The sequence below is a fragment of the Condylostylus longicornis genome, unplaced genomic scaffold, assembly GCF_029603195.1.
Source record: "Condylostylus longicornis isolate FDR11 unplaced genomic scaffold, ASM2960319v2 ptg000105l, whole genome shotgun sequence".
In the NCBI taxonomy this organism is placed as follows: Eukaryota; Metazoa; Arthropoda; class Insecta; order Diptera; family Dolichopodidae; genus Condylostylus; species Condylostylus longicornis.
Genome location: NW_026578073.1, coordinates 349,880 through 360,413, shown reverse-complemented (window position 1 = coordinate 360,413; position 10,534 = coordinate 349,880).

Genomic DNA, 10,534 nt, shown 5'->3' with positions numbered 1-10,534 from the left:
TGAAATAAATGGGAAAATAAAAATAAGAAATTTAGAATTCAGAATAATTGTTGTTACACAATATTCCGAATGGGGCAAGAGGGTATGCAAAACCCTATTGTATATAATTTGGCCTAGATAATACCGTATAATACAAGTTCAGGTTCGCATATATGCAGGTGTTTGAACTAACAACATATAAAATTTATTTTAAAGTAAGTCAAAACCTGGAATGAAATTCTTTAAAAGAGTACGTATTATTATACTATAGGAATGAAATTTGAAACTGAAATAAAACTAAAGCTTCCAGCTTCTTTATTATCGCTGATATAAAAAAAAACATTATGTACTGAACTTAAATATCATTTCCGCTCGATTTATACGTACAAACTACCACTTAGAAACCGAAAAAAAGTAGAACGAAACTCAACAAATGCGTTCATGATCTGTTCCGTTACGTTATTTTTTGCCGGTAAGTGGAAATAGTGATTTTGATTTATAGCAACGAATTAGAAATACTTAAAGAAAGGAGCATTTTTGTTTCTATCTCGCTTACACTCCCTAAAAATCGTATCTTGAAAAAAAAAACATAATGAAGCTAAAAATTTAGGTAAGTCCTTTTTTCGCTCCGAGCATTATCAAACTGAAATTAACATTAAATGCCAAAAGTTGTTGTTTTTATTTTCTAAGAAAACGACGAACTTACGCGCCGCTATATAAAAAATAAAAAAAGATATTTTTATTTTATTTCCCAAGTAACAATTTCCAAGAATAATACCCTAAAAAATTGACCAAAACTCTCATAAAACTCTCATAATTTTTTTTTTTTTGTTTTTATGCAACCATCGTAAGGTTCTTATAATAAGGACTTAGCACTTATAGTATTAAAAATTCTACTACTCTCATAGCAGAACTACTTTCAGCAAGCCATAAAAAATTTTAATTCTCGCTAAGTATTTTTTATAAGATGTCAACTCTTAAAATTTTGTTCTTAAAAGAATTCCTTTATAAACAAATGTCAGAACATGACAAATAAAATACGCAAAAAGTGACATAAAAAATATGTTTATAAATTATACACTGCTTTAAGCAATCAGTTCGATTTAAAGCATCATCAGTTATCATAGAGTTAAAAGCATCATCAAATTTTAAAAAACCTGATGTAAATATTATAAAAGGTTCTAATTAATATCAATCAGACATAATCATGCTTGACGATTCTACAAATTTACAACAAAATAATAACCTTTTAGAATCGAGAATTATCAGTACCAACTTCATTTTATGTGCTACAAACGGAAACGAATAATGATATACCTGTAAATATCATTCGTTTAGGGATCCATTATTCTCATAAAAGGAATTTAATTCTCATAAGTCTAGTTGTTAGGTAAAGCCATTTTAGTATTGTCATTTTTCCTTATCTAAATTTTAACCCTAATGAGACTGACAATTCTTTTTTTGGAAAGAAGTCCGAAATATATTTATTGTTCAGAAATTATTAAATTAAAATTAATGAAATGGAAAATTATAGTTTTATTTGAATATAATAAAGCTTTAGTTGGAATTTATGCACATTAGTATATTTATTTTTTGCTTAATAATTCTTAAATTTTAAAAATTATGTTAAAAAAAGAAATAAGATATTATAGGGTTAAAAAATAGGTATAAAAATTTTTTAAATTTCAATTATTTTTAGTTGGTGTTGCTTTTTCTCGAAGTACAATACCAATATTTATCAATAAAATTTTAATGGCAACAACTTTTTGATTTATAATCATGGCAAAAAAATTATTTTAATTTTTATTTACATATTTATAAATATTTGTTGAATACAAATATTTATTGATTACGTATCATATATGTTAACATATGTATATTTTGTTTCATTGTTGTTAAAAAAATGATTATTAAAAACGGAATAGATATATTTTTTACAAAGTATTGCTTTCTCTTTCTAGTTACACTTTTACAAATGGCTTGTGAGAGTTTTCGTAACTCTCATACTAGTGATGGCATGAGAGTTATAGCTCTAGACATATAGCATAGAGAGAGCTATAACTCTAATAACTCATAGAGTTATTAAGCTCCCATTAAAAGAGTTATTAGAGTTATAGCATAGAGAGCTATAACTCTAATAACTCTTTTAATGGGAGCTTAAGTCTCAAGAATTAATTACAAGAATTAATAACTCTAGTAATTGCGCTCTTTTGTTCTTATAAAGATTTCACTAGGGTCTTTTAGTGTTCTACAAGACTGAAATTATAAGAGTAATTTTCTTTAAGAATTCTCCATATAGCTCTACAAGAGTCTTATGAGATAAAAATTGGTACATGAGTTATAAAATTAAAACAGTTTGTAAATGAAAAGTTATAAAATATTTAATAATAAGTGTTAAAAAAAGAATATTATTTTATAAAAACTTATAAAAAAATTATAACAAGTGAAAAAAAGAAGAAAAATTGTTGAAAAAGAAAAAGGTGTGTACTTCTAAACTGTTATTCCCATTTGCAAAAACAAATACTTTTTTTACACCATATACACGTGAATATTATTGATTTCAATAATTAAAAGAAATATTTATTCAATAGTGCTTTGATTAATTCATAATTTGTAATTTTATTAAGTTTTTAAGTTTTCAAAGAAAAAATTTGTTTTTGTTTTGTTTTAAATTAAAATTACTTCGGATAACATAATTTTACCAGGACCGGCTTTTTTTTAAGCAAAATGAGTTTGATAAAATGTAAAGCAAGCAAACAAATATTTTAATTTATATTTTTTTGTACAGTTTTCTAGAAATTATAAAATGAAATATATTGCCTTGTAAAAATTTTTTTGGATCTTGTCTGCAGTTTAACATTAAGATTTATGTTTCTGATAACATCATATTTGAAGACTGTTCAAACTGTGGTTTTGTTAAATAAGGTGGACCCACTCCGTTTGTTAGCTATTTTCTCAACAAGAGTTAATATTGCAGCAGACTGATCGGAATTTAAATAAAAATCATTTTCCGAATTCACAAAATTTGCTGAAATCTTTAAGTATAACTTTGTTAGCTATCAGTATCCCAATAAGTCGGGCTGACAGCACAATGATAGGAGCATCCGAACTCCAGAATAGCTTACCTTAATTCTTTGCCTTTAGTTGAGGTTAAAATAGAGCCACAATCATATTTGGCGTTATATTTTATCCTATAAACCGTAGGATCTGCCCCCGCGTAGGAGATCTCTAAAAATATCTTTCGTTATGTAAAATCTTGGTGGACAGTATACTGAACCAACATGGAAGCTATGCTTGGTAGATTCAATTTTAACCATAATGGGTTGAAGCTTCTCTGTCTCTATTTAGGATTTTTGGTTTTTTCGCTTCTTGGTAGGCTTTTTGGTTTGCTTAATTAAAATAGCACTACCTCCTCTTTAATGGTTACCTATGTGAGTTGCCCTATAGCATCTATAACTCAACACTTCCAAATCCCTCCACAATGTGTTTCTGAAAACAGGCATACATCAATAATTCTAGCTCTAAGAAAAACATCCAGTTAGTGATTTTTACTTACAACTTCATTAGCGTCTCACGTAGCAATACGTATTTCATTTACTGACATATTTCTGAAGTTAAGATTTCTGGATATATGTACGTATCTCTCTTGGTACTATTCTCCATTATACCCAAATTTTAATTTTTGGTTAAAACTAAGTTGTAAAACCGTTTTCAAACTCAAGTTATATCAACGTAAAGGTTCCAATTGGGTAAATAGTATGATCCCATAACTCATATTCAACGTTTTCCTAACTGGAATCGGTAAGATTTGCTGGATCCACGTGCTGAAATAACCTATAAAATTTGGTTTCCAAAAACCCTGAAACATTATTTTAAAGTAAAACCTTTTAATGATAATATTTCAAATCCCAAATACAATGTTTGGTTTTATTATTATGATAAAGATATTTTTAAACCTTTGTAGAAAATATTATTTTAACTTTGTAATAAAGGCATTTTTATACCTCTAATTAACGTTACTGAAAAATATCAATTCTTCACTTTAAAATAACGTTGCAGTTACGAATCTATAAAATGTTCCTTTAAGGTTTTTGAAATACGTCGTATGAAAGGAGTACGAACTCAAAAAGAGATGAATTTACAAACTCAACACGACGGGATTTCACAATTCAACACCTTTTATATCTAGATTTTATATTTAGCCTTTATATTTTATATCTAGCCTTTTATATCTAGAACACTTCATAATAAGATACCATTTTTGATAAATACATTTCAAATAGGAAAAAATTCCTTAGTTTTAAGAAATTTAAACAATAAAGTTAAGATAAACTAAAATTTCATTGTAGTTACTTTTTTAAATTGAATTAAAACAAAATTAAAGTTTAAAATCCTATAAATAGTAAATAATTAACAGAATGTTAAACTAGAAATCATAAACTCCTATAATGTACAAGACATCGTAATATTTTTGCATTTATGTGTATTGGATAAGTTTCAAATAAAAATACTATAGCATTTCTTTAGTCCACATATAAATTTCGTACGCGAAGGCTCTGTCGGTGAGCCGGAAAATAATTTATTTGTTTAAAAATTCATTTTAATTTAAATTTTATGAATAATTATATTATTTGTGTTATTAAATAAAATGAAGATTTATAATTTACTTTAATTAAATTTTTTCTTTTGTTCGCAATATTTAGTATAAAGCAAAGGTGCTGTTAAAAAAATAATACTAAAATTTATTTAAAAAGAAAAAATGATTTAATAAATTAGTAAGATTTGTGTCTTTCTTTTTAAATTATATTTATTGTAATCATATTTAAATAAAATATAATAATATATTTGATTACCTTCATATAAATAGAAATGCCCCGAAAGTGTTGCGTCGAAGGATGCAGAAGCAACAGTCTACGAGAAAAGGAGAACGCAAATGCTATACCTACATTTACTTTTCCAAAGAACGAGATCATCAGGGATAAATGGATACAAGCGTTAAGAAAAAGGGATTCGACATCAACGAAGTATTTTTAATTTGTAAGAGCGCTAATTTTTTTCTGTTGCCTGTGGCAAATGTAATTACCTATTAATGCTACCATTTTAATAATTTAAGTAAGTATGTAATTTAATCTCTAACAAAAGAAAATTAAAATTTAAGTGAATACATGGGTAAATTTATGAGATAAAATTTATAGCTTTTCCTATCAAATATTTCTAGCTTTAAAAAAAATTAATTTTTTATATAAATATGTTAAGTAGTTAAAAATCTGATGTGGTCAGCACATAACCGACCGCATTGTATATTGTCTAGTTAAGTGAAAGGGTTACAGAATATTATAAAAATGTCTGTTAAATACTTCTTTCCAATTTTAGGACATTAGTAAGCTTAACGTTAACATACCTAGAAAAATGTAAATTTGGCTCTTAGTAAAGTTTCGCTTTGTGCTACCCGAATTCCATGAAATGCTCGCCAGTTAGTTTCGGTAACAACCAGAACTCAAATATCAAATTTCAAGAAATTCCATCAATTCGTTCCGTAGATATGGTGAAAAATGTGAAATCGGCCTGAAAATCAGTTTTCGAGCCCTGATCTTTCCAAAAAATTCACATGCTCATTGTTTTAATACGAGGAATTCATATATTAAATTTTAATAAAATCGGTTGATTATTTCTCTTTATATACACAAAAATGTATATTTGGCCCGTAGTAAACGTCCAGTTGCCGATGCCTGATTTCTTCCAAAACATAGGAATTTTCGCGGACGATCGAGCAAAGCTTATATATGAAATTTCAAGTAAATCGCTTGAATATTTTCTTCAAAATGGTGAAAAAAGTAAAAACGGCCCGCAAAACAGTTTTCGAGCCCTGATCTTTCCAAAAAAATTTATATGTTCATTGTTTTAATACGAGGAATTCATATATTAAATTTCAATGAAATCGGTTGATTATTTCTCTTTATATACACAAAAATGTATATTTGGCCCGTAGTAAACGTCTAGTTGCCGATGCCTGATCTTTCCAAAAAATTTACATGTTCATTGTTTTAATACGAGGAATTCAAATATTAAGTTTCAATGAAATCGGTTGATTATTTCTCCTTATATACACAAAAATGTATATTTGGCCCGCAGTAAACGTCTAGTTGCCGATGCCTGATTTTTTATGCCTAAGCTTATATATGAAATTTCAAGTAAATCGGTTGAATATTTTCTTCAAAATGTTCAAAAATGTAAAACAGGCCCTCAAAAATTGCAGTTCCCGAGGCCTGATATATACCAAAAATTGATCAATCCGTGCCATGGTGGAAATAAACTTACATATAAAATTTCATCAAAATCGGTTTAGCAGAACTTGAGATACATGCGTGCACACACAGACCGACAGACCGACAGACCGACGGACCGACAGGTTGCTAAAAATAGTTTACTTACACTTCCCTACTATGAAGAAGTGCATTCCCACCGAAAACTCGATATGCAAAATTTGTTGCCATCACATAACCTACCTATTGTATACACAATACGGTCGGTAATAAAAAAAGTGAATTCAAAAATATTTTTTTCAAAAACATCTTTTTTTATGTATTTGCTATTTTTGTACTACCTAAAAAATATTTTGTTACCTATGATTTATTATTCTAGTTTGTAAGATTGTATTATTATTCTAGTTTGAAATTTAATTTTATTATTATTTATATGAAATAAAATAAATTCTGGGCATATATATTTTGTGTTTAATCATTTTTATTTTTAAAACATCCAACATCACCATGAACATTTCTTATTTATTCGAAAATACCTAATATAAAAATATATTTCTTAACAAGAAGTACGATAATTAATTTTCAATACACCGTATGAATGTATTAGTAAATTGTGTATTGTCAAGTCTTATAATATAAAGATGTCTGTGGGTAATGCACAATTTACTAATCCATACATACGGTGTATTCAAAATTGATCAGCATACTTTTTGTTAAGAAATATATTGTTATATTAGGTACTCGTATTTTCGTATGAATTAGAAATGTTCATGTTGATTTGGAATGTTTGGAAAATAAAAAACGATTAAATACAAAATATATTATACAGAAATTATTTTATTTCCTTTTTAAATAACAAAATTAAATTGCATGTTCTCACAAACTAAAATAATGAATTATAAGTAACAACACTGGTTTTAGGTAATTTATTTTGTTTTTAACGTAAAACAAAAATAGTAAATACATACATAATAAGAATTCTTTTTGAAAAAACAATTCACTTTTTTTATCAACTACATATCATATTTAAATAAAAAAGGGAAATTTTGAATCCATTTTTCTTAAAGCTAATAATATGCTTTATTGTTACCTCGTTCTTTGAAAAAATTCACATTTTCATTTTCTCGTAGACTACTGTTTCTTATAGAAATGCAACCTTGGACGCTACATCTTCCTGGTATTTCTATTTATATAAAAGTAATCAAATATATCATTACGTTTTATTTTAATATGCATACAATAAAAACTTTACAAAATACACCAAATCTTACCAACTCATTCAGCTATTTATCTTTTAAATAAGCTTTAGTATTATTCTTTCAAAAGCACCTTTTTTTTATACTACATAATATAAACATTCTTCGATTTATTTAATAACACAAATAATAAATATTCACTAAATTTAAATTTAAATTAAATTTTAAACAAATAAAATTATTTTACCGTTTAGCGATCCTGGATTAAAGGTCGAGAACTGTCGATTGCACTATCGATACTGTTGATAGTTTTCAACTATCGAAACTATCGATGGTTTTAAAGTCGATATACTTAATACTATCGTCAAATAAACATCACTTCTTGCCAATTAATAAATTTTGAAAAATGGGCGAGAACGGAATATGGTTTTGAATTTCATGAATTCCATAACATTATTTCCAAACGTATATACGTTAATTTACATTCATATTTCACTAATTATGTTACATCTTTTAATATTGAAAATTTCTTCTTTCAGTTTCTATGTTCCCTTATTTTATTCAAAATATTTCGTGAATACTTGGAGTGAAGCTGGCATTGAGTTTCTTTAATATTCTTTCTTTAGAATGAACAAGGGAAAAATCATGTCAAAGTTGAAGTTTAACACACAACATGCCGTTTAAATACCGAATTTAACTGAGCGTTTACATAAGCGAGTTTTTGGCATAAATGTTTCAATGTATACAATAATTTAACTAATATTCTAAAATATCACAACTTGTCAGTTTATTGGCAACCAACAAAAAAATTTTTTTGCTTAAGCAAATGACAAATTCAAAAAGTTTAAAACAACAAACGATTTTTTATCAATAAAATATAGAATAAAAAGTTACCAAAAGAGAAATATTTAAAGTAAATATTATGCACATTACAATGCCTGCGTAAGCCGCTGATAAGTCTAAATATAGTTGATATTTTTCAAATAATATTACTTATATACTTACTTGTTTTATTCATTCCATGTGTGGTTATAATCACATGTATACCACTATTACTTCTTTACAAATACTTCTATATTCTATAGTAGATTCTACTTCTTTACAAATACTTCTATATTCTATATACTTCTTTGCAAATTTAATGGGGACCACCGGTTATACTACATAGCAAGTTGCGTTATAAAACTATCGATATATCGCGATAGTTTTGCGACGAAATATCGAAACTATTGATGGTTCAATGTATCCATAGTTCTCTAACACTACTTGGAGTTATATTTTATGAATTGCTACTGGATAATGAAAGATTTAAAAAGTAACACTGTGTCTAATTCGAAATTTCGCTTCATATTTTGAAAATTTAAAAAATTTGTTATTATCAAAAAATCCGTTTTTTATACCCTGCACTTCCTAAAGGGTATGTTAACTTTGGCATGGAGTTTGTAACTACTTGAAGGAGTCATCTGCGGTATGGACATGTATATATGTATATTTTTGCTCATCGTAAAATTCTGCGATGATTTAGACATGTCCGTCCGTCCGTCCGATTGCAAGATAACTCAAAAACGAATAATGCCATCGACACCAAACTTTCACAGGTTGTTTCTTTTGTGCCAGGGACGAACCCTATTGTAATTGGACTAATTCGGACAACGGGTTCGGGTAGCTGCCATACAACTCAAAGAGTTTATTTTAAATTTTTCAAAAACTAATAACTAAACTAACATGTGTTCAATTATATTCTACACATGCTCTAAAAATTTTAATGGAAAGTTTTGGTTGAATTGCTTGACAGCCTCGAGTAGCTCCCATACAAGTCTAAAAGCTTATTTTAAATATTTGGAAAAATAATAAAGTCAGATTCATGAAACTTGGCAGTTGTGTGTCCAATTATAGGTCAGATATATTTCTGAAGTTTTGTTTGAATGGCTTGACCGGTTCGAGTAGCTCCCATACAAGCCTAAAGCTTATTTTAAATATTTGGAAAAATAATAAAGTCAGATTTATGAAACTTGGCAGTTGTGTGTCCAATTATAGGTCAGATATATTTCTGAAGTTTTGTTTGAATGGCTTGACCGGTTCGAGTAGCTCCCATACAAGAATAAAGCTTATTTTAAATATTTGGAAAAATAATAAAGTCAGATTTATGAAATTTGGCAGTTGTGTGTCCAATTATAGACGTATTCGTGAAAGTTCTATGACATAAATGTACCTATGTGCTCAACTTAATTCACAAAATTTTTTAATTTTCTTTTATCAGAGATTAAATTGCATACTTATTTAAATTGTTAAAATCTTAACATTAGTAGGTTTTCTAATGCTCGTATCCATTTGTCCCTGATGACTTTGTTCTTTGGCAAAGTAAATGTAGGTATAGCATTTACGTTCTCCTTTTCTCGTAGACTATTGCTTCTGCATCCTTCGACGCAACACTTTTGGGGCAATTCTATTTATATGAAGGTAATCAACTGTACTTTTATATTTTATTTAAATATGATTACAATTCAAACTTTAAAAAGTACATCAAATCTTACTAATTTATTAAGTGATTTTTCTTTTTAAATAAATTTTAGTAGAAATTTTTTCAAAATCCACCTTTGTTTCATACCAAATATGAAAAACAAAAGAAAAAATTTATTTATATATATTATAAATCTTCATTTTAATTAATAACACAAAAAATTAATATAATTATTCACTAAATTTTAATTAAATTTTAAACAGCAAATAAATTGTTTTACCGCACAGCGGCACAGCCTTCCCGTACGAAATTTATATATGGACTAAAGAATACCATAGTCTCATTTTTTGTACAACTTTAATCAATAGACACAAATACAAAAATATTAACATGGCTTGTACATTATAGGAGTCTATGCACTAAGAGATGCACATTAATAGGAGTTGCTTTAAAGCTGCACATTTACAGTACAGAGCTTTTGTGGATTAATATGGACTAAAAATAACATACATTCAATGTGATACCACGAGCATTTTTCTTACATGAGCCTCTAAATATTTTTATTGTAAAATTTTATGATTTTCTGTTTTGGTTTTTTTAAACCTTCCAAAACTAGTCTTAGACGTTCGGCCCCT